This window comes from Larus michahellis, chromosome 10 (assembly GCF_964199755.1).
Source record: "Larus michahellis chromosome 10, bLarMic1.1, whole genome shotgun sequence".
In the NCBI taxonomy this organism is placed as follows: Eukaryota; Metazoa; Chordata; class Aves; order Charadriiformes; family Laridae; genus Larus; species Larus michahellis.
The window spans coordinates 7,274,446-7,300,096 of record NC_133905.1 but is presented as its reverse complement, the minus strand read 5'-3'; the positions used below and the strand labels follow the sequence as shown (position 1 = coordinate 7,300,096).

General features: G+C 36.4%; 1 protein-coding gene across 5 annotated transcripts in view; it reads left to right on the top strand.

Annotated features, from left to right (window-relative positions):
* Positions 1–2,358: 2,358 nt before the first annotated feature.
* Positions 2,359–25,651, top strand: part of FHIT (fragile histidine triad diadenosine triphosphatase) — a 608,221-nt gene continuing 584,928 nt past the window's right edge. The window contains exon 1 of one of the 5 annotated variants that reach the window (XM_074603069.1): positions 2,359–2,685. The gene's annotated coding sequence lies outside the window, so the exon portion shown is untranslated. Of the gene's footprint in view, positions 2,686–2,728; positions 3,195–23,987; positions 24,022–25,651 lie in introns of those variants that run through there. The other 4 variants (XM_074603071.1, XM_074603070.1, XM_074603073.1 and 1 more) reach the window with 4 other exon arrangements.

The following is a 25,651-nucleotide window of genomic DNA, read 5'->3' as shown; positions in this document are numbered from 1 at the left end:
GAGGTTGCAATGTTAGAAATGGAGAATTATGACTAGAGGTATTCAAAGAGATTAGGATTTGCAGTTTGTTTTCAATACTGTTGAATAACATTCAGGGGTTTTTTTTCTTTCTGTTGGTTTTAAAATTTTCTGACATATTCAAGCAGATTTTCTTATGTGCTGCTTTACTGAAGTCTCAATTCCTTTCAGCATATGCTTCAGAATAGTTTGTTTTCACAGTATCACAAGTGTGTGCCTGGGACAACAAAAGTCTTAAATTTTTATCTTTGTTTGCAGACCTCAAAAGAGGCGATGTTTTTGAACACTATTTTAAAATACTGAGTAAACAAGGGACAACACACATAAAAGGATAAATGAGCATATTTTCATCAGGGTGTGATGAGCACATCATCTCACATGGTGCTCCTTGATTTGAATGGACTTCCATCTGCAAATGTCAGTGAAACTGCCTATATAGAAGTCTGATAGTGTTTGCTTTTCCTAGTGAGAGTCCTCCTTAACAATTAATGGCAGTAAAGCATATAATGAAGGTAAAAGTAAGAATCTTTCTTACAGGGGGGGATGACAAGAAAAATCAAATAACTTTAAGGTAGCAAGGTGATGCAGATTAGGCTGCTGAAGTGAAGAGACAGGCTTCACTGTCTTCATGTTCCTTAATGACAAATTGAGTCAATTTTGGGAAACATAGTCACTGCTATTTGCCTGCTGTACTATTACATATATTAACTCAATTCAGTGAGATAAATAAGACTTGAGGAAAACTACCAAATCCGTGCAAGGTAATAAAATCAATGCACAACTGTAATGTTATTAAAAACACTAGGACTTCATGCTCAGACTTCAGGAAATACAAAGGGAGTCAAAATGTACTACACAGAAATTAGCATGTACAATGACCCGGAAATTTGAGGGAAAGATCTGCCCACTATCCAGCGTGTAACTGCAGAAGATAACTAAGAAATATACAAAAGTGACCCTGCAATGGCAAAATACTTCACTTTACTAGATATGGGAATTGTAGACACTATATTTGCTTTTGTAAACAAAATGAGTGTTTAGTATGTTTCTCAGGATTAAGTGGATATAGGAAGAGCAGCCAGTATTGGATTATCAATCTCATAATCCTAGAAGACAGGTGTATGCACCATAAAAGGGACATATCTGGGGCAGCTTTGCAGACAGCTGACACAGGGGAGCTGTCACTGCACTGTCACAAAGGGCAGGCAAAATGTGTGACGGCAGGGGAAATTAATGCTGTCACTTCAGCATGGAGTGATTTTTGGGATTAGGCAGGGGACTTTGCTGTATGGAAGTACAGATAATGAGGCATTATCCACGGCAGTGGCATCAAAAGGCAATCTTGGCTCTCTGTTGGCAATAAGTAATAATGACACTTGATACCACATTCATTGGTTGGTGACAACAATGTCTTCAATATGAGTGTACAGGATAAGCTATGATACTTGCAGTATCGGCCATTATTTATGGCAGTGTTCATTAATACAGCAGTAAGAAGCATGCCTTACATTAATTCTCAGTGGTACTGGCTCCAGCAAATGCATCACACCACTCTTACGTTTGTTATACTCATTTCCTTTAGAATATAAAATAAAGTTCATGGTTTGGGCTTGAGCCCAGCATATCTGATTTCCTGAAGCACTGAAATAACCGTAACGTTCAGCAACTTCATTCCTCTACAGTGGATATACATAAAAGTAGCTATGTAAGTGAGCCTTCTGAGATACCAGGCTGAGAATGAACTCTCCTACAAACTGGAGGCCCACTAGAAAACCTGGCTTTCTACTATAAGACCTCATCTTCACTAAAAAAGCTTGGTCCAACTGAACTAAAGCAAGGTACTAACCATGCTTTTGCCCTACAGGAAAATGGTGAAGCACTTAAAGGCAGAAGCTGATCACGCTGCTGGGTGCACTGCTCTGGAAGGTGCCCACTGCTGCCGAGGGCCTCGAGTGGCTGCAATACCCAACTGAGGAGCACCAACGTCCATGTCTGTGACAGGGAACTGGACACGGACATTACCACTGCCTGCACGGGCAGCGGCGGGGAGGGATAAAGTCTCGCTACCACTACATAGAAACTTAAATTTAAAGCCACATGAGAGGAAAGGAAAATCAATGGTAGTGCTGCAACTCTGTCACCAGTGTGGGCCAAAAGCAGACGCATAGGCAACAGCATAACCATGGGACACACATTGTGGCACTATTTTTCCTACTTGTCATAGAGTGACCTCCTTGTCATGCTGATTCAAGGGGGGGATCCACACGACTTGTGAGACTTTTCCCCAGCAACTCGCTTTGGGCACAGCTGAATCCAGGAACAGCTGTCACCGCCCACAGCAGAGCCCCAGGTGTTGCTCCTCAACTCACCAGCTGAAACTTGTCTCTGGAGGGCTGTAACCTGAGGGGTGGCTGCCTGAGGAGCCGCTCTCCTCGCGACGGGAGAGCCACCCTCCTTCCCACGCTAACGGCCGCGGGTGAGGAGCGCGGCAGAGCGGGAACGCCGGCCCTCACCGCCCCCGCGCGTGCGCACGGCTCGCCCGGGCGGCCATTACCTCGGCGGCGAACCCTCCTCTGCGCCCGCCCCTTGGCTGCTACAGGTCGGTGTCAGCGAGCGGCGGCGCACCCCTTTTCGGCGGCCTAACGCATGCGTGTTAGGAGAGGGCGAGTAAGTTTCCATTTTGTGTTCGTTCCCCCCTCCCTCTCCCTCCGTGTGCTGCTGAGCTTCCCACCGGGGAGGAGGAGGCGGTGGCGGCTGCTGAGGAGGGCAGTCAGGGAGCGCAGTGCCGGCCCTGCCGCCTTACCGCAGGGCCGGCCGCAGCGACCAGGCGGCCGCGCGCTCCCTGAGGCGGCTGCCGCCGGCCCTTTCTTCCTCCTCTTCCTCCCGGTTGAATATTGAAAAAACCCCTTATGGGAGCATTTCGCACCAGTTTAAGTGGTTTATTCGTTGAGACCGCTTGGCCATCTGCCCTCGCCTGGGGCTTGCGGGGCGCGGGCAGCTCGGCTGCGGTGGTCGGCGAGAGCGGCGGGGGAACCCGCTGTCCGGGCAGAAACGCAGGGGTTGGAGCAAATCGGTTAATCTTCACGCCCCAGCAAAACCAAAGCAGTCATTGCAGCAACGTCCCTGTGTTAGGATCGCAGAGAGTCTAGCCAGTCGCTTGAATCTGAATGTATAAGGTAGCAACACTTAAAATAATTCACACGCTTTGTGCAAGTGATCGATCTGGTGCTCTTTCAACAGTTCATGAAGGATTTTAGCTCAACCTGGGTAGACTGGGTGACAACACGATACACAGAGCCAAAGGGAGTTGTGTTTTTCTAACGATGCTATGTGTCCAAGAAACTGATCACTTCCGCATATTCTTATAAAGTCACTTAGGAAATGAGTAAAATCAAGATGGAGAACTAAGGAAAAATAAAAAAAATAGTCACTTTTTCTTGGTTCTAAGCTAGAACTGAAAAAAAAAAGTGCGCTCAGGGATGTTCAGGTGAAAGTAGCTTTTGAAACAAAAAGCAGCTTAGGCTTAAATTATTTTTTGTGGGGCTTAATGTAATTAAAAATCTTAAATGATAACATTTTTAAAAGGAGGAAAATACTAAGTTCAGTTCAAAGAATAATTGCATGCAATATGACATCTGTAAGCAGTTTTCTGAGTAATTAATTTTCAAATGTTGGATGTTGGTGAGTCAAATAAGACATTCCAGAGCATGTAGTAAGATCTTGGCTACCTAATTTTAAATTGAATCACTGAAATATCTAATGGAAAAATGACATTAACTACTGTGCCTTTTTCCTCAGGGCAAGATGTCTCTTATCTCGAATAAATAGTAGGGCCTCTGATTTCATACCCTTCTTTCATATTTTCCCTCAAATGCATTTTTAGATATTCTGAGTAGTTTTACATCTTTGAATGACAGCAGAGTACCATTCCTATCTTTAAAAGTTACATTCCGGGTGCTGAAAAGAAATTCTGCATGCACACACTGGTTTTTTTCCTGTGAGTGTTAGGCATAGAGTGCTGGTAAAAGCTGAATTTAGTTCACTTGTCAATTCTGCCACTTACTATGAAACCTTTAGTTGTATTTCTTTCAGTTTGTTTACTTTTTTCCCTTGTAATATGTTTAGGTAGAAATGTTGCTAGTTTCACTCAGTGTGAGCTGTTATGTTTCCAAGTATAGCAGTTCTGATGTAAGTTCTAATTAAATCTCTTCAAAACGTGTTGTTTATTTAATTGGTATTGTAGTCTTCAGAAAACAGAAGAATTAAGGTGGCAATATGTGAAAACTGTGGAGCCTACCTGTTTTCATTTACTTATTTATTAAATGAGGTTTTACAGTTGAGTCTGTTTTTCAGATGTTCATGTTCAGCTTTTTATAATTTTGTTTTACCTTTGTTATGGTTTATGTCTCAGTCTGAGAAGAGTGTGTTTAACTAAGGCTGTAGTTAATAGTTGAATATTTTAGTTTAAAAGTCTTTGAGTTGTATGTTTGTCAGTTTCCATTGACTTTACTAGTGACCAAATTAATGTTTTTACATGTTAGGAAAACTGGAGGATATAGAGATGGTATTGGAAACAGTGTCTTTGGTCAACTCATGTAACTTAATGTTGAGCACAGGATTATCCACTTGTCTTGCATATTACAACTGTGTATGTACTTTATAGGATTTGCCTTTTTGTAGTTCCAGTGTGTAATCCTCTCATGTTCATTTTGTCATCTGTCACGTGAATCCTTTTGTGAATTCTTAGTAAATAGAATTATTCAGTTTTATATGTGTCAAAGTTATTCTTTTTCAGTGTCTGCAGCTTCATTTATGTCAATTGTGTTTATATAAATTTTATGTATTTATGATTTCGTCTACTTTTGCAAAAGTGAAAAATATTGCCACTTTTCAACCTTGTCAGCTGATTTGTGTATGGGATGTCATTAGTGTATATATAAACAGCTTCAGACAAATTGGTGATGTTTACTACACAGAGGCCCAAATGTTGGTGTATTAAGACTGCAAGAAAACTGTTGACTTCTGTAGCTCAAATTCTAATACTAGAATGACTCCAAAATGCCAGTTAATTATTTCCAAATAATTTGGTGCTATGTAGGCAATGTTTTATTTTGCCCATTAAGATTAATTGTTTTTTAAGTGGAACTTACGTTGACTGGTATCCTCCATGTTTTTTCCATTTTTTAATAATAAGCTATTATTAAATGGCTTGTTTGCCTTACTATAGATTCTTCGTACTTACAGGGCTACATGTTTTTGTTGCTTTTTTTTTTTATTTCCATAACCTCTAGGGGGAGGTGGGCACTTTAAAGAAGGTCTTAATAAATTATGTTCGTTCATTCTTGTCTTTCTCTACTACACCAGTAATTTATCAAACGAAACTCTCAGATATGTTTGGCAGCAATATGTTCTTTGTGCATCCTTGTAGCCTATAACTCGTGTTTTCTCAGTGCAACATCAAAATATGTATCTAATGAATCTTATTTTATTTTAAAAGCCTAACCAAATCTAGGTTTGGTTTATTTCGTGATAAAATACCTTCTGAGTTCGAGTGGTTGAGTCTACATGAGGAAAATATGATTGTTCCTAAAGCTACAGGGTAATTCTGAATATCCATCATAAATACTCAATGTCAGAATTTGAAGCCTTTCGCTTCTGAGTATTTGTAAGTTTTTATAGTAGTTACCCCTTTGCATAATAGGGTGCACACAAAGTAAGGATAAAATTGGGTTGTACGAGAAGCAGATTCATAATGTTCAGCAATTGGAAAACTTTACTAGTAAAAATGAAACTTGTGTTAGTTGAACTTGATTCGCATGCTTTTTTTTTGATTGTATTTGTAAGCTGTGTCTAGTCCTGTTTATGGCTAACCCATCGCTTTCTATGTTGATGCAGTCTTATTGGTGAGTATGCTATTAGAATTTGCTTGTTCTCTCAAAAGCCAGTGACTCAGCTTCTTAAGAAGTTCTTAATTAAGACTAATTCCCCTCCCCCCCTTAAAGTTCAAGACAGTAGATCTGCTCATTATATTCCAACAAGGAACAGATGGGAGAGTTATTGTTAAAAAGAGTGCTCCTCTACAAGTGCTTAGATTGTGAGAAGGCATCCTGTACTATAAAAGGACCCTAAATGGAGGTTCAACAATATGTAATCCCTCAGGGAGGTGTATAAGGGCGGGAGGGATGAGGTTACCTTCAGAGAGGAGAAAGTATATAGATAGGTTCCTGCAGATGGTTCTGGTAACAGGGTGGAGGAAAACACTGGTTTTGAGTGCATTGGACTTGGTTATTTTGAAAAATATTCCTTCAGTCCCCAAAAGTGGAAATCATTAACACAAGGAATCCTATAGCCAGACAGCACAATGTATTGAAGGTCTATTTTCTATTTTACTTGTTTCCCCTGTCTTCAGGTGAAGTTCAGGAGATAAATGTTGCAAACTTCACGAATGTTTTCATGGATATTAAGTTTTAGTTGATCTTTTGCTGTTATTGTGGTATTCCACCAGAAGATATCATTGTGCTGAATTTCAAGGATTGGGACAGTAATCAGATGATTCATTAGCTGCATTTTAATAGAATTATTATCTATAGTCAGCCAGAGAATTTGCTTTGATAGGCAAATGGAACATTAAGGAGTCATCCTTGATTCTTAGTCTGGTTAAACTTTAGCTTGAGGTGGTATTGAAGAGGAGCTTGATCAGCATAGCAATTATTCAGATATAGGAAAACTAGCATTCTGGAGGCACATTTTGCAGTAATCAGATTATTGTAATTGCAGACAGTATGTTACTGACATTTCTAAGGAAGTGCTTTGTTGACCAGACTCCATTTTACTGCAGTAATTAGAAATTTCTTTTTCCTCCTGTCTTATTTCTTATGTAGAAGAAATGGTGTCACAGACCAAGTAGAGTTCAAAAAAAGCAAGTGTTCATAATGAATAGACAAAACAGCTAACACTAATGAGGATAAAGTGTGAGTAAAGAAAAATTAAGTTCAAAAATAAAGTCAGCTGCTGATACTGGACCTTTCCAGACTCTGCTTTTCCAGATTTCACAAGATTACTTCAGCTTGCTCCTGCCAGTTGTTCTGTTTGAGTTACCAGGTTTCAGCTTCCTTGGAGCAGAAGACAGGCAGGATAGTGTTCTGATGTACATTTCAAGTGAAACGTTCTCCTTGCAAATACTTGTAATGAAGCCCAAGGAGTAGAGGATGTGTATTTTAAAATACTTAAGGTAAAAGTAAATTAGAGCACTGACTCCTGTAAAAAAAAAAAAAAAAAAAAAAAAAAAAAAATCTTGGGAGTAGCTGTATAAATAGTGGTGTAATGGTATACGTCTATTGGCCCTGGTGCCAGTCTTGGCAGAGATCCCTAGATTACAGTTTATTCTTGCTTTATATGTACAGAGCACAGAAATGCTGATTTTGTTGTAAGATTCAGAATACTGATTTGTCTTCATGTAAGTGAAAGCTTTTGAACACTAATGCTTTTGGTAGTACTATTTTCTCTGGGAGAGCCACAGATTCCTTGGATCGTAGGAAGAACTACCCAGAAAAACACAGTCCTGTCACATTAACAAAAAAAAAAAAAGGAAATGTGTAGGAATCACTTAAAACTTAAAATAATTATCAACATGCAACCCTGCAGCAGACTCAAGCATTGGTATTTGGTGAAAATCAAAGAAATTGTCATGGCCAGAAGCCCCTGGTAATATTTGCTTTCTGTTTCTTCTTAGAAGGAACTTGGAAAAGTCAGGCATATTTTGATGGGCAAAATGTAGACTTTGGGCAGATTGTGCCTAGCCGAGGTGGTGATTTAATGAATTCAAGGTAGGTCATTGATGGCTAATAGCTAGTTTTTGTATGTTAAAAACAGGTATGCTGCATTTCCTTTGGGGATAAAGGTTTATATTCCTTTGTGCCATGAGAAATAGAAGTATCCTTGGATGATAGAGAGGTTTGGGTAATGCCAAATCTAATTCTTCAAAAACGAACCCTCGGTCTCAAACACTTAAAATTACAGTAGAAATTTTCAAAACAATATAGTGTTTCTAAAGGCCTACGTTTTTGGAAGTGGTGTGGTCATTCTAGTAGTAAACTTAAAATATGATAAATAGGCCTTAGTAAAAAAGCTGGTTTTAACCTTGTGGAAAACACTAAAGAAAATGTTCTAATTGTGAGATGCAAATAAACCTTTTGATTTTAATCAGAATGCGTGCTTTTCCTCTCATCAATTTTCACTGCATTACTGAGTATTCCCAGTATAGCTCATCAGATTTGCACAGTAACGCAACCAACTCAGGAACTACTTCTATCAACTTCACATTTCTAGGTACTCCAAAATACAGGTTTTCTGTATTGGCACTGCAGTGCTGCCTGTTACTTTATTAAAATAATGCTGTGGCTTGCACAGATTTAGCAAGATCTTAAGTTGCTAAAAATCTAATGTGTCTAGTAGGTATTGGCCTTGGAAGGTATTATGTTGTTTAGAAGTTGTTGCACGCTGACTTGTTGAAATGGTTTACATATGTCATTTAATTTGATTTCAGAATTGTTTCTGAGATGTCAAAGGCTTTAAATTGGCATAGTGCTGACATTTGGCAATAAGTATGCATATTATTTGTCCCGTTCAATGGTATTATGCAAATACTGAAAATTAAGTACCTTCTGAACTGTTTTGCTGGATTTGTGTACGAGTCTTAACTGAGAACTAGGAGATAACGAAGGCATGTTAGAAAGCGCTAGGTAACATACCAGACTCAAATTTGCATTTAGCTGGTATTAAGACTGGGAATCGGTGTTCTGTTAATGGAAACAATAAAATGATTCCCTGAACGGGTAGGAAGTAAAGTATTTCATCGTCTCTTTGGATTTGGAAATAACTTTTAAATAGCGTTAATGTGTTCTTATTTTTTTTTAATGGTCACAAAGATGAAGTGGTGCTGAATTTTATCTTGTTTTCTGTTGTCAGTATTTTGTTCTTTTTTGATGCTTTGCCTGATTCTTACCACCTTCTTGATATTCCACTTTCAACAAAAAAAAAAATAATCATTAACTTGATGTACTTTACCCATGATCTTTGGCATCTCAATGAATCAAAACCAGTAGCTTCATTACATGCTTATTTAATATACAGTAGCAGAGCAACCAAGCTGACAGTCTTTAGATCCCTATGTGAAAGGACTTTGAAATTACACTTGCAGAGAAATCTATGTCTCCTTTTTCTTTCTTGTGCTGGGACATCTCCTAATGATTTCAGGCTTTCAGTCTTTTTAGTGCACGTTGTGTTATTAAATATTTAAGAATTATATGGTTGTGATGAATACTATTTCAGAATAGTATTCATTGCAGAGAAGTTTTCAGGTCAGATTTGGCTTTAAAACATTAAATTTTACAAGGAGATGGGGGAAGGACAGAAGGGAGCTTGCCTATATCTAAGGTTTATAAAACTCTTCAGTCATATTTTTGATCAGGCGATGTTTTACTGAGGAAAATGCATAATCTTGTTTAAAACATGATTAGGTTCATGTATTTATGGAAAAAAAAATTAGACCAGCACATCTGGAATGAAGAGCTAATAGTCTACACAATGTTTCAATAGAAAATGTTACAACCCTGGACTTCAGCCTCCATTGCTATGCAAGCTTTCATAGAAGTTGTATTTAAATTATCATGAAACTACAGTGATGTTAATGTTTTGTGAAATGTTGATTGTCAAACTATTGTGCCTGTTTGTGTGTTGCTGCATGCAAATTATCAACTAAAATTTTTGGTTCAGTTATTACAGACTTGTGTAAGAGTAGTGATTTGCCTATTTAAAAACTCTATTATTATATACGCAATAGGTATTATTAAATATTTGTTATTTATATAAATAAACTGTTATAAATTTCTTTATCATAAGTTGTCCTTCTAAGTGCTGAATTGGAAAAGGAGTGTTCTTGGCAGTTGGACCGTAGCAATTAAACTGTTCAGTGTGGGACTGTAAGTAGTTACTGGTCTGTAACTCTAACAAAAATCAGGCTTAGTTTTTGCAGTTGTTGGATAAGAGGATACTAGGTACGGCTTTTGAAGCAGGAAAGATTTAGAGCTGGTTGGACGTTTATGCAATAGTGCAAAGAATGTTACTGTGGTTTTTACTTTGTCTAACATTAGAGTACTTCAAATTGTATCCTGAATTCAAAGTAGTGCATTTTAGAATAGACATTTTTATGGGAGTAGTCAAATAAATGAAAAGGGCTCTCTTAGAAGACAAGTATTTTTAAAGGATTTGTGGGCCTAAAGATGTACACAAGGGCTTTAAAATTTGAAAAGAAAATATCAATGTAGATTGAGGTTTTATTCTGTGTTTGGCTGCTGTTTTTTCCTATATCTTTTCTAGAGTAATGTTAGTTTTTGAGGTACGCTTAGCATGTATGTAAGTGTTCTTTGTACATTGAAAATATGAATATGAAGGCAGAATTAGAAAAGATAAATTCACACTACGTTATTCCTTGAATGTTTTCTGTTTATTACAAGACCCACATCTTAACTAGTTTTCAGTTTGTGTATTGTGTATTATGCAACTACCGCTAATATTTTCCAGTGTTGCAAGAAGCCACTTATTGTAGAGCTGCTAATTCACAAATATTTTTGTACTATATTACCTGAAGAAAACATATGATTGAAACTTTGGGGCTGATGGTGATGAGATGATACGATATCCTTTTCCTCTAAGCGTCAGAGGCTGAAATCACATTTTAATCATTCAAATGATAAGAATACGTTTCTGAGACTGCTGCTGCCAGACAAAATGCGTTGCTGCTGTGGTACTAGCATTGAGAAGGACAGGCACACAGGCAATCAAAGTGACTGTTAGTTTGGAAGCTGTGCTAGCATGGATTGAGTCCATGCAGAAACCATTGCAGAAATGTTTGAAGTCAAAGGTGAGAAAGAGCTTGAAAATGGGAGTGAACTATGCCTGTAAGACTAACTTCTTGCTATGTAGATGAAAGAAATACTGAGCTAGTGCTTGAGTCCGGATACAGGGGTATGTCTAGAGATACTTGTGTAATCATTTTAGTGAGAAGTGATTAAAAAAAACCCCAGTTTCTAAACTGCCTGCTAACAGCATAAGCACTACTGCTTTTTCAGGACAGAGTCAGCCTTAAGAAATTCAACCACTATGAAAAGTAGGACTTATTAACAGAAGCTTTAATTCCTTGTTTTTATTTTTTTTTCTATTTTTAATACATATAACCAGCTCAAGGAATTTGAGATCAAGCAACTCCATCTCAGCTGCTGGTCTCCTTTCCCATGTGTAATGTGTGTGTTATTCTGGTACAGCTGTTTCTTGGATTGTGTGGTGAGTCAGACCAGTGGAGACATCTGAGCAAATTGACTGTACAAAACCGGGTTGTTTTCAACCTTGACAAACTTGAAAAGTTCATTGTCTGTAGGCTGTACAATGAATTGGAACAGTTGCTTTCATGAGTTTATGCAAAATCTGGGGACAGTTGCTTTAGGTGGAAGAATTGCTAGCCTTATGACCCAGAAAATTGTGCTTGAAAATATGGGGTAACAGAGAGTGCCTCATCCTCTGAACCAGATTTACACTGCAGTAGTATAGCTTAAGTGCTGCTTTATTTGTGCATTTTCCCAGTTGAGGTGAAAAGGAACAAGTTCTAAACAGCCTTTTCATGCTAGCCATATCTGTGCAAATGCTTCCATAAATTCAACAGGTTAATTTAAACCGGTTTGCTTGTGATCCAAAGTGGACCAGGTAATAATTAATCTATTATTGGATTTCTCTGTTGAAAGGTGGCTGCTGCTTCTTAGCTCTTAATGACAATGGGGTGCTTAGAAATAAGCTGAATGCTGTCATTTCTTTGTGGATACTATTTACAGACATCCAGCCATACAGGCACTGCATCAAAACTGGATTTATTCAATATTAGAATCAAACCGGGATGTGGCCATGTTGTAATGGATCAGCAGCTGAGTTGCATTACTGTGTACAGAAGTATTGGCACAAAAATATACATTAAAATTTTGTATTGGCATAAAAATATTGCACACAAGTTCAGCATAAAAATATATTTTATTAGTGTGTATTACCATCAGGTCATACAAGTTCTGCATTTTAAATTTAGTCAAATAGAGCATGGATAGATTGTTGGCCTACACCGTTAGTGGATCAACAGAGTTTTTCTAGGATGTGCTTTGTGAATAATTTTTCCTTATATACCTTTAGCAGCCAGCACAGTGTATATATTGAATTAAAAGTTTTTTAAAAAATTGAAATAAACACTACCTTGAAGCCTATTGCTTGAAGCCTATTGCTATGTGACTATAAATATCTAGTGTTCCTAGCAGAAAATTCTTACTTTAAACTTTCTCTGACAGTTTAGGAGAACTTATTATGAAGTCAAATTAGAGTGAAGGCCAACAGTGAAATCTCATCCCCCATCCCTGGTTAAGATAGATGTTCAACAGTTCTTATTGAAAACAATGAAACATGTAATTGTGCATTTGGATTTTTAAGGATGTTAGAAAAAAAAAAAATCTCGAAAGCTGTAGTTGAAAAAAGAGAAAAGCAATTTTAACTAATAATCAGATCAAGGCCGGGGTTTCCTCAGTCTAAATTTAATCTAAATTTATTAAAAAAAAAAAAAATTATTGAAGAAAAAAGAGCGGATTTTGACTGAATGAGCTCTTCCTGAAAGTGCAGTTCAGCAGAGCATTGTATCTCTTTACATCTTTTTAGAGAAACATTCGTTTTCCTTTAATGATGTGAGTGATTGAACAAATACTACTTTTCTAGTATACTCTGATGAGCATTTCATAGATTGGAGCTTTCCTAAGTGGAAACTGTTGTAATTAGTGGTACATGCAGGCTTCTTTCTTCTACCCCAAACAAAACAAAACTGGAATTTACCTTACAGCAGTGTGATAACTTGCATTTCATGTTAATAAATCATAATGCAATAACATAGTCATAAGTTACTTCAATAGTTATAAATAACTTTTTCAGCTCAATTTAATTACTTTCATTGTCTGGAAATTGGGCCTTACTCAAATTTCAGTTTCTCTAATGTTCATTTCCAAATGCTAGGTCCTGTATGGCTCTGTTTGCAAGGTCAGAACGCTTTACATTGTCAGACTGTGTAAGTGTCTGTACGCAGTGATCAGCTCCCTCCTCAACCTTCCTGATAAGCTGAATAAGTTAAACTCCTTATTAGGAAAAGATGAGGATATCAGATAGCTGTGGTAAAACACAAGCTCTAGGATAAAATCCACTGTGAGCAAAGGAGAGAGGAAAAGACCAAAATGGTCTGGCGGAAGAGGAATGTGATTGTTGTCATAATCAAAAAGGGTTGGTTGGCCTAGAACAAAATCAGATAGTGAATCAGTGATACACAAATGGTGAATTGCTGTTCTGGAAAGTTGTCTTGTTCATGATCCCACCTTAACATGTGTTAGCTCTCAGCAATGCTTGTTTTCAAATTCATAAACTCTATTCTGTTGGTTATTGTCTCAGAGGCTATGTCAAATATTATGATGATTGCTCTTAATGATCTGAGTGTGGATAAGGTGACCAGATTCTGTCTTTAGAAACACATTTGGCTCACCTTGGTGCTCATAGATACTGGAAGGGTAGTGGTCGTTCTACAAGGAAACAGCCAATCTGTAAAATTCCTTTGAGCCATGTATATTTACAAATTCATGTAGTTTACAGTATTTGCTTCGTACTTCCTTTCTGGCCATTCTTATATCTTAAGTCGTTCGTTCAACTGAACGTCTCCCTGTAAATGCGAAGAAGTTAAGCTTTAAAACCAACTAGACAAGAAGTAATTTGAACTAGTGCTGTTAGATCAAAGCGTATTTCACAAAGCTATATTGTCCTATTGCATCCCTCAAATGGAGTTTAGTTTTGGGTAAATACTGTATTAATTAGGATCTCTGTTCTACTCGCTGTTGTTCCTTTCTCAAAAGTACCAAAGCCAAACTTCAGCATTTTAGAAGTGTCTTTGTTTAGTTATTGTGTTTTACTCTCTTGCTATGTTTTTCAGCTTGGGCAGAACGCTGTTGTCACTCTCAGTGTGGAAGGTCTAGTCTGATGAAGGTTGCACATTCTGAATCTAAACAGGGCTTTCAGCTCTCAATGTTAACTCACCTCACTTCATCAGGCATAAGTAATACAACTACTTGTAGTAAGCTGTTTTGGAGCTTCCATAAAGTATAAAGTTTCTCTGTTTTTCCAAGTGTTACAAGCAATGGTCAGTTTTGGTGAGTAATAAATGGTTTATAACTTTTGTTGTAACAACTGTCCTTCCAGAAAGGAAGTCTTGTCAGCTAGTTTCAACTAAGGCTAATTCATGTCTAGTTCTGAGAACTTCTGATCTTTGTAACTAGAGAACTTTACTAGTCATCACTGCTTGTCAGATTATTTATGCTGCAAATCTTGATTTATTTTTTTTAACTCGTTAATCTCTGAAAATCTAAGATAATCAATGTAACTGAGAAGCTTTAAGTAGCCTACTGTATGCTAGGTGATCAAGGAGGCAACTACTGGCCACTCCTACAAAACTGAATTTTTAAAATGTTTGTGTAACTTAGATTTTTTTCTTTTAGGTGTCATCTGTTCAACTTAACTGACAGAAACTTGCATAACTGGCAGAAAAGGCATTTCTCTCTAGAGCTGAATTGTGCAGCTTTAGTGGGACACTCAGGGAGTAGAATTTCAGAGGAATCATTCCTGAACCTTAAGGATGTTGGCTATTTCAAAAAAATATTTAAAGATGCTTTTATTTTGGTAAAATGTTGTCTTTTTCTTTTCCTGAAGTAGTTTTGTCATCTTTGTGTTGCTGCATGGAAACTGAGAGAGACTAACATTGTGCAAATCTGATTAAAATTATCTGTGCTGTTTCAAAGGTCAGGCGCACTCAGTGAATTTGCTTTCAAATTATTTTGTTTGTTCTGTGTACGTATGCATCTTGAGCTCTATAAAGGTCAGGAGAGGAGATTCATTTTGGAATTTAAAGAAGTTAGGTTTTTACTGCTGGTAGCCCTTGTTGGTTTCATTTGAACTAATGAAAATTGTTTTCCTGTGTTGTCTTTTTGCTGTCAGTTTTATTTCTCTAGTGAAGCTCATTTGTAACTATGAGGTCCATTTGAAAATAAAACAGTATTAGTAATGCATTTTATTTTTTCATGTTTTATGTGATCTTAAAAATTAAGTACTGTTTGCACAAATTAAACATAAAACAAAATTAAAGTAGTCTTATTTGGTTTTTGGTTTCTTGGCCTGCTTAATTCATGTGGCAGACTAAGACTTTCCTAGCTAGAATAATGTATTTAAAGGATACACAGTATTTAACAGTCTTTTGCCACAAATAGTTTAATAAAATAGGGGTGGTGGTGCAATCTCTTAGAATTTTTAACGGTCCTGCTTATTAATGTTCAGGTTGAATAGTATAACCACAAAAGGATTCATGTGTGTGTCAGCGAAACATAACTAATTGCAGTTTTCAGTCACAGAACCAATGACGATTAGTAAAGAAGTGGGCTTCTATTAAATACAAAAGAAACTGCATCTGTGAGGTGCCTAACTTTTGTCCTTCAAAGGGTGTTACATAAATCCCCTTACATTATAGTTCTGTCTGTAGAATGGTAGAAATATTTTTGTTGACTTTTAAAATGATAACTCCTAGTGATAAAGAGATTTTAAAAACAGTAATAATGATGATTTTTCACTTAAACATGAGTACTTTTTGCAAAGTTTACATTCACTTGGAAAGTCCTGAGCTGTTTAACCAAATCAGATTTTTTCTGTCGAAAGTATTCTGATGTTCTTTCTCTTCTGACTTTAGGAAGTGAAATCTGAATGAGGCAGAACATGCTTATTGAATGAATATAATAGCACAACTTAACAAAACTCTGTATGTTTTAGTGCACATTTTATGGAAAGGATGGATGTAGTTTGCAGTTATACGAAATGTTAGAAAATTGTTCTGAGTCTCTTTTTATGGGTAAAAGAATATGAATCTCATCTAGGAAGTTGCGGCTCTTTCAATAGTAAGTAATAGATGTCTTTCCAAGTAGAGCACTAATCTTCCTTGCCAAAGATTAATTTAGTATATATTTAATCTGCAGTTGCTTCAGTTTGTGTGGATGTAACCAAGCCTTGGGTACTGGTAGCAACAGATTGGTCACCTGGATTTCTTCTTAGTTTAAAAAATTGCTTTAATAAATTGGGTATTTGGCCAGGCTGGTGGACTCTTAATTTCATATGGCAAACAGTTGACCACTGGGTACATGTAATTAGAAAGACACAGAAGGATGGTGAGGCCTAGACTGGTAGTGCATTTGCTGTGGGAGTCTTGCCAAGATGCTGCTGCTGCTTTGAGGCTCTTATTTTTCTTGCCTGCTTCTTACTAATTAGTATAATTTGTAAGCTTCCCTCCACCGATTCATTATTTTTAGCAGCAGGTACTGTCTTTTCTCTTTACCTAAGTGTCTTCAATGAAAGAGATTTTTCTGTCAGCTTTTCTTCAGTTTTGCCATTTGAATTCTAGTCCATTAAATAGCTCTAGTGTTTTGTACCCTTCCCAGTGCTACAACCAAAGCAGTAGCTGTTAGGCCTTGACAGTATGATTTTTAAAAAAAAAAAAAAAAAATGTGGGAACTTCAGTATATTTGAAGTACCACTTAGAATATAAGTGTTTTATAACATAAACCATAGAAAACTATTGTATGTATTTTATTTACTTGGAACAATTTCTATTAAATAAAGATTTATCCTGTTTTTAACTTTCAGAGGTATCAGGAAAAAAATTACCTTCTAGTATTGTGACATTAACATTCTCCATATCATGTTAATTCTGATGTGTGACTTCTTTTTAAAAGACTTGATTAGCTGGGATAAAATCTCAATATGAGGTATGCTATAATGGTACATCTCCAAGCAGTGAGTTTGAGTATCAGAATTAAAGACCAAGTATCAGTATCTAAATGTAGACTTATGTTGGTTCAGGTGAAAAGAGAGGAATAGAAAGGGAGAAAAGGTAGAATGAGAAAATGTTGTTCTTGAGAGGAAGGTTAATAATACTTACCTTTTAGAGTGACCTTTAAGGCCTGATGTTGCACAGAATCAGAATAAAAAAATATGGATGATTATCCACAGCATCTGGCTTATATAAATAGCTTGGACACTACTTAAAGCTTCTAAAATGATTTCCTTATTTTTTTTTTCCAGAATTGTACTGTAATGTAGAACCAAATTCATATTAATATGCATAGCTTTACAGATAATCAAACATTTGGTACCAGTGACGATCTTTAAACTTTTCATATATGTAAAATAACTCTATTGAAATGTTTGGGTTTGTTGGTGGATTCCAGTGCTATTAGGTACCAAGTGTCCTGTGAGATACACTGGGAGTCCTAAAAATAGGGATACTTTGAACTTTTAACTTTTCCTTTGAACTTCTTAATTATTATTTAATACTGAGACTACAGCGATGTCTTTCTCTGTGTGTGGAAATTGCTATATGGGTGTGTAGTCAAATGTTCTGGTAGCTATATGCTGTAGTGGGCACTGTATAATTACATACTTTCCTGCTTTTGAACATTTATTGTATTGTCATTAGGAAGCTTATAATGGATATTCCTCTTGTGGTATAAGAGTTAATTCCTAGATAGAATGCTGTAATGGATGGTTTCAAATTGGTGTGGCTTTACCTCAAAATAACTTTTTTTTTTTTAAAGTTGGTATATTGTATTTGATCTTTATGTTGGAAATGCCAGTGAAAGACCAGAATGTAAGAACTATAATAGACACAGTAGTCAACTTGTCTAGATCAGTTGAGAATAAATCCAGATGCCAGTGAAGCAAATGTGGACGTGTGGCATTGACTTGATTAGCATGGGGGTTTATGCCAAGTTTAATCAATACAATGTTTCAGGAAAAGACTTTTGCAGTTGCTTGGAGAAGTAAGAGTTACTGGAGCTGACTTTGTAAATGCTTACTTCTGAAGTCACAATATTTCTTTGAGAGTTATTGCATATTTTAATTATCTTTGCTTACGCACTAGATGTTAGTAGGATAGGACTGCTTTGCCGAAGTTACTTACAGTGTTAATCAGTATTTTGAACGGGGAACTAGCAAATCTCTTAACAGTGTAGAATAATGTTTAACGAGCAGGTGGATGTTTAACCTGAAACTGTTTGTTGGCATGTTCTGGTGGATTGTCTCAGCTTGCAAGCTTACATTGATTCCCCTGGGTGCTTCTGATTTATGCAGTGTATGTACTGCAGGTATGTGGTGCAGCATGTGCTGGGACACTTACTTTCAACATCTTGTGAATAAGTACTGCAAACAGTGGAAACTAGATATGAAAACAACTATTGTTTTCTTAAATGCAAAGAATACAACTGACTAGGTGTTAGTGCATGTTGTTGTGTGTGTAACTATGATGTGAAATATCGGTGGCTGGTATTGTTTTCTGGCAACAACACTGCTGCTTTTGTGCCTGTAAATTCTTGAAGCTGAGAAGGTGTGGCTGTATATTTTCTTTTTTGCTTTAGAGGTGTTCCATCATAAACATAAATAATGTATGTAAAACATGGAAGTAAATGATGCTGAGTATGAGCAGTATTCATTCTGTCCATATATATTATGTGTTTATGCTGTTACCCATTTAGGGTTCTGTGTTTGTAATTGACTGATTTTAGTCATGCATTTGTTGAGTTCAACTTTGTTTTGGAGTATGTTGGCTGTGTCTTCAGGAAGTTTGAATAAAAAGCTGGAGAATACAAAGAATAAAGTATTGTCAGTGTTGATGAAAAACATAAATCGGAAAAAAACTTGATCATTGTTTAAATAGCTTCTCATAAACGCGTAAGATTCTCATTAGTCCAACATCAGAAGACTAATGAATATTAATGAATGAGATCAAAGAAATTTAAAAATCAAAGCAAGTAAACAGCAATTATTTTTAAGAATTATATGTTTTTAACTGCACAAATATATGAATCATCTTAGCTGAACAGCTCTATGAGAAGTTTTTCTTGCAAATATTTTTCCTGAAAAGTTTATGTTGAATGAGAAAGGGCGTTATGTAATGTAAACAAACCAGAAAAATATATACATCAAAACCTGAAATATATAAAATGTTCTGAATATGGTGTATTGAAATACCTCTAAATTCAACTGTGGAATCTAATAGGCTGTGAATTTGAGCTTGGCCAGAGTACATGATTTGAGCTTGATTCAGACTGCCAATGCAAATTGGTGAAATATTGAGAAGGAAATTACTTCTGGACGTCTTGGACTTCTGCTCTTTCCTTCTGTATTTATAGTGCTTTTGGACAAAAGTTACCTGTGCTGAAACATATACATAGTGTAATTCTGTTAAAGAAAATAGTTTTGTATGTCATTTAATAAAGATTCTGATGATGGAATGTCAGAATAAGATCAGAACTATCTTCATCTCAATATCTGCTTTTTCAAATAGATCCACCATGTAGCATGATGTCGTGGTTTAACCCCAGCCAGCAATCTAGACCACGCAGCCACTCTCTCACTCCCCCCACAGTGGGATGGGGAAGATGATCGGAAGAGTAAAAGTGAGAAAACTCATGGGTTGAAATAAAGACAGTTTAGTAAGTAAAGCAAAAACCCTGAACGCAAGCAAAGCAAACCAAGGAATCTGTTCACCACTTCCCATCAGCAGGCAGGTGTTGAGCCAGGAAAACAGGGCTCCATCATGCGTTATGGGTACTTGGGAAGACAAAACACCATAATTCTGGATGTCTCCCCCTACCTCCTCCATCCTCCAGCTTTATGTGCTAAGCATGACACATGGTATGGAATATCCCTTTGGTCAGTTGGGGTCACCTGTCCCACCTGTGTCTCTTCCCAACAATTTGTGCGTTACTGGCCTACTCACTGGCGGAGTGGTATGAGGAGCAGAACTGTCCTTGACTGCTTAGTAACAACCAAAACCATTAGTGTGTTAGCAACAGTATTCCCATCCCAAAACTAAACCAGCACTATACCAGTTGCTAGTAAGGAAGTCAACTCCATTCCAGCCAAAACCACGATACGTGATCTGTATACCACAGTTATTTAAACTTTGAACTGCGCACATTAGTAGTATTGCATAAGGTAGTTCATCAACACAATATAATGGAAGTGAATCTTCCAAAATACAGGGAAATAATTGGAATAGATTATTAAATACTACTTTTTAGTTCTCTCTAAATGTCTACTATCATTCAATTAGTAATTCTTTTATTCCACTAAAGTAAAATAAAAACTTAATTTCTGTATGAGATGATGATTTAAACAAAATAATAGGTCTAGCCATGAGTTAAGGTATCTCTTATTTTTATTTCTGCAATTAAAAAAATTTATATATCTGTATAATCTTTCTTCTTCAAAATTCCGTGAAGATTTTAATCCATTTAATCCACAAAGGTCATAATGGAAATATTACTCCAAAGGCACAGATCCCCTGGTGCAACACAATAAAGTGTTCTGGTCATAAAGTACCCAATCCCAATGGGCAACAGTGACATTATTTGACAATTTGTGATTCCTATAAACTTTAATGGCAATGTAGGGCTCACAAGAGGATTCTTCAAATACTGTCAAAGTAACAGTTTCATTTTGAACCTAGGTATAAAGCTAATGGTATCTAACAGCTTTTAGTGTCACCGAATCAAATTCCTCAAGTAGAAAGAATGGTTGACGTTCTGTTTTAAAGTGACCGTATGTTTGACCCAGTTCTGTTGATCATTGTGTCATCGCAATTGTATCTTGCTGCTGTAGACTCTTGGAGGCTGACAAGCGGAACAAGTTGCTTTAGCTCACATAGCTCATCTGTCACACTGAGCTGCTTGCAGATTTCTATTATCTGAATGAAATGCTCTCCCTGCTCTCTATCAGCATAGTCAGCAACCTGCTCACACCCCCAGTAACAGAGTGAAATGAAATGCTAGTAAAATGGAGAATAAAAAAATGTATTTCCAGAGATACAAATGTATACCACACTTAATAATTGAAAGGCTGGGGGTTAAAAGAAAATAAAAGAAATAATGCCCAGGCACTAGATGTAAGCCTTTAGATTGCGTGGAAAGTTAATTTCCAAAGATGGCTTGCAATTACCTTATCCGAAAAGATTAAAAGCTTTCAATTGTATATTTAAGATACAATGCTAATAACAGTTTAGTAGTTCAGTGGGGCAATGATGGTCTCTTCTGTTCTCATTCTGAGCACTTTCTTAGCATTTAAAATGCTCAAACTTTTATGAAGATTTTATTATATTTTCCCCAAATAGGGCAGCTAGATTTTTTTGTACATTAGGCCAAGTCTTGCCATAATCTCAACACAGAGCTCTTTGAAGTTGTGACGAGAGCAGTGTTAGGGCACTGAGTTTGTGCAGGTTGCTCTTTGAAGTTTGTATGTGGCTGACTTAACTGCTTTATTCTTGCAATGACCGATTTTTTTTTTTTCCTTGTCGTTTTGAGGGTACTAGCAAAAGAAGCACAAAACATAATGCTTAATAAATGTTGATTAGAGGTTTTTCCCATGTCAAACATGGGCTAGAAAACCTTCTTCCTTTCATGATATGTCTTAGTTTTTAAAATGGCTTTACTAGAATAAAATTTCAAAGTATAGTAACTGTCAAATTGTCTTATCTACCTTAGAATAATCAGCAGTAACATTCCATTTAGAGTTATTGAATTAGCCATTATAGGAACTACAGAAAGTACATAACACTTCGATTTGTGTTCGCTTGAATTTGGTTATTAAGCTTTGATGGAAATTCCATTTAACCAAATATTTCGATTTAAAATAATACAACATTTAACTCTTATCTGAGTAAAATTTGAGAAATAATTGTTTCATTGATCCTTGCTTTTATCTGTTGTAGCCACTTAATATATTTCTAAAAATGTTTGTTGGTCCTAAATTAGAAGATTTTTAGTCTTTTCTTTAAAGTACTGACTGATGTTTTTGACTGTCCTTTTTTCCTGTATGAACACTGAAGGTAAAATATATAAAACTTTGCATTGTTAATAAACTTGTATATTTTAGAACTACTTTACAGCTCTCAAATACAAAAATAGTAGTAGTAACAATTGATGAAGTTGAATCTTTGGGGATAATGATTATGGGTTAAATTTTAAAATGTGTTGAACTGAGGTGTAATAGTTATGATTTGAAATACTTAAGACTTTTTTAAAAAATCATTACAGGTATTATAGTATTGAGGCAATTCACACATAGTCACAGTATTTGGTTTTTTTTTCATAATAAAACTTTCTGCTTTGTTCTAGTCTTCTGGACTAAGGCATCGTTCTCCCTAATGCATACAAAAATGTGTAGTTCCACAGTACCCCTAATTTTGGTAACTGCAACAAGAATGTGCACATTAGATAGTAAGCTAGCAAGATTGTGACTTCTTAAAGAAAAGGTGTATATCCTTATAGATTTGATATTTTTTTAAATGCTGCAGTGAATTACCTGTTCTAATTCACATCAACTTGCATCCAAGTAGATGTGCACTTGGCTGATATTTAAAAATAAGTTAACTGCAAAACTGAATAGTGAAAAGTAATCTTGCTATATTGGCAAGATTATGGATTTTTTCTTTTGCTGTTTAAAGAGAATTAATTTTGTTTGAATCAGCCATCTCTGAAAGCCAGCTGTAGGAAGTACTGTGGCTACTGGATGTAATGTTTACAGACACTGGATGTGATTTGTATTTAGTTATAGTACTTGTGGAATTGTCTTGTGACCGTTTTCTTTAAAACATTATGCTGATGATAGGTTTTACTATTGCTTCCATAAACACACAGCAACTTAACCATGTCTGCGTGTCTTAAAATGTCCGTATGTGGCTAAAACACAGGCTTTCTCTGTCATGGCAGTAACAGTCTGTTTGGTGGTGGGTTTACAGGGGTATTTAGAAACTAGACAAGTGTTAACTGATGGTTATTTGCGGGTGATAGTGAGACATTGGAGAGAACATGCTGTTAAAAGTAGACAGATCAAGTCTTTACTTTAGCTTGTAACAACCAGAAGCTGTTTTCTGTTTTTTTATAAGAATGATTGTGGCATCCACAAGCGAAATGATCCATATGTGGCACGTGTCAAAAATACCTCTGGTATTTAAGAATGAGATGGATTACGCTGGGGGAGAAGCCTGTTAATAATGTTTTATTCAAAGTGATGTTGTACAAAATTATTCAAAAGGAATACACCAGCTGATATTTCTATCAAGGAAATGATGAGCTGAACCACCATAAAATAATCAAAACCAGGACTGTGTAATGTGGGGCATATGTATGAATTAGGAAGATATTTGTATCTTTGGGCTTTACAGCTTCAGTGGAACAGAAAGGGTCATTCTCTGGTGATAGATGGATATGTGGTGAATTGCATGAGATCTGAGAAAACGCGGATTGCATTTATCATATCTAAGGGGAATGTTGAAGTGTGTGTCTGCCTATAACCCTATCAGTGGTAAAATGATTACAATATGCATTTGGGAGATACCAATCAATATGACTGTTGTAAAGCTCAACAACGACTGATGACAATTCAGCTGATGAGTTCTGTGGATCGCTTAGAGAGCTATAAAATAAAAACTGAAGAAAAATATCATCTTGTACCCAACACCTGTGTGGGAAGTTTGAAATAAGTCTCATAAAAATGAAATGGGACATAATGTTCTACATTTGAAAAATTAGATAAAGATGTTCAGCTGAGTTCTGTTCACCTGGTCTTTATAGACAGCACCTGTGCTCAATATCGTAGTCGAGAGCTAACAAAGAATCAGAATGAGTTGTGGTGATCTCAAAGACAGAGAGTATAATGAACTTCCCAGAGTGCAGTTTGTTGGCAAAATCATTGGTTTGCTCAAAGGAAATAAAAGCTATGACTTCTGACCAGAATGAGTCAATGGCAATGTCACAGGAGTAACAAGAATATCCCAAACAAGCTCTGAAGTAAAGTGTAAGTGAACAGTAATTTTTTTAAAAAGTCAGCAGAAGGCTGCTGCTTCTGTAATGAACTCTACAACATATAAAGGCTAATATGTATTTTGTATGGGTGGGGTTTTTTCAGTAAAAGACTCTGAAACATGCATCAGTTTTTCTGTGGATGAGAGGGTAGAAATATTTTTTTTTTTCCTCAGTGGAGCAGTAATGAGGTGAAGACAAGAGGTAATTCCTCCCTCATTTGATACTTTTCTTCCAGGAAAACTGAAGGAAAGACTCATAAGAATTTGGTTTTGGACAAATTTGTGTTTCTTATTGAGCTAAAATAAGATTAAAATTGTACGTAGTGGTACTAGAGAGATGTATAGATTCATAGTAGTAAGGACCAGAAGATATCGTTGAAGTGTTTAGTTTGATCTCTTGTGTCAGGAATGTAAATGTCACTCATTTCTCTTGATGGAGGCAAATAACTTGTGTTAGGCTAAACTGTATCTGCTGGAAAGCTTGTCTTCATTTGACGAAACTCAGTGGGATGAGTGTCCACTTGCTTTGGTAATTAGTTCGACTTGTTTGTTAGTTATCATCCAGATCAAACTTTGGTTTTTACAATGTGTCTTTTGGCTGTGTTGAGTTACCTTGCTGACAGACATGCAGGGCAGTTCCCCTGCAACTTCAGAGGAAATCTGGCCAATATCACTTTAGCCTTGGCTCCCCTTTCTATCTACGTGACTGATGGATGACTTCAGCATTAATGACTAAACTGTGGTGTCATTAAAGCAGTAGAGAAAAGCAGCATCTTATTAGTACAAACTTTTTTATATAGTAGTAGCTGAACAATGTAAACATGATTATTAGTATATAGGCCAAACGTTCTCTTTTTGCTGGTAGGCAGCAGGTCATTACTTTTATATATTTATGTATAATCCCTTCGTAGCCTTGAAGTACAGAAAGAATATACTCTAAAAGAAAGTGTGCTTATTGCATTGCGTTGACAAACATTACCTTACACACTTTGCCGTTATATTCACAGATCTAAGTGCATAGATTAAAGATAAAGCTGACAGGACAATTTCTTCAGCCACCTGGCTTCCCTATCATACAAAAATGCTGAGTGATAGTTAGAGGGAAAATGTAAAGAAAGTTGATGTGCTGAGGGTCACCAAATCTTAGAGAACGACTGCTGACTTATGCTTTGTTCACAGTGGTTAAGTTATTATGGTGTAGTTACGTTTGCAAAGTTTAATGCTAGTGTATTTAAAAATAAATGCACTGGTACTGCTGCTGGTCCCCAGCTGAATAATGTCAGGTGGAGGAAAAAAAAAAAGTGGTGTTTTTTTTTTTAATGGTTCTTCTGAATTTCCATGAGGCTTGCTTATGCAGTAGTATGCATCAAGCATTTCTACAGAAAGAAGGAAATTAACATACATAATACTTCATAGATGTGGATTTTTCACTGTGTTTTAGGTGGATAAATACCTAAAATTTAGGTAGAGAGCATAATAATTGTCTGTGTATGAAGTATCTCAGTAACTTTAGTCCTTCCTTTGAAGATAATTCAGCATTCTGTATTTACTCACAAATGTGTAACTTAACTGTTCATCAATTAATAGTTAAAGTAGAAATAATTTTTTACTAAAAAGAGATTG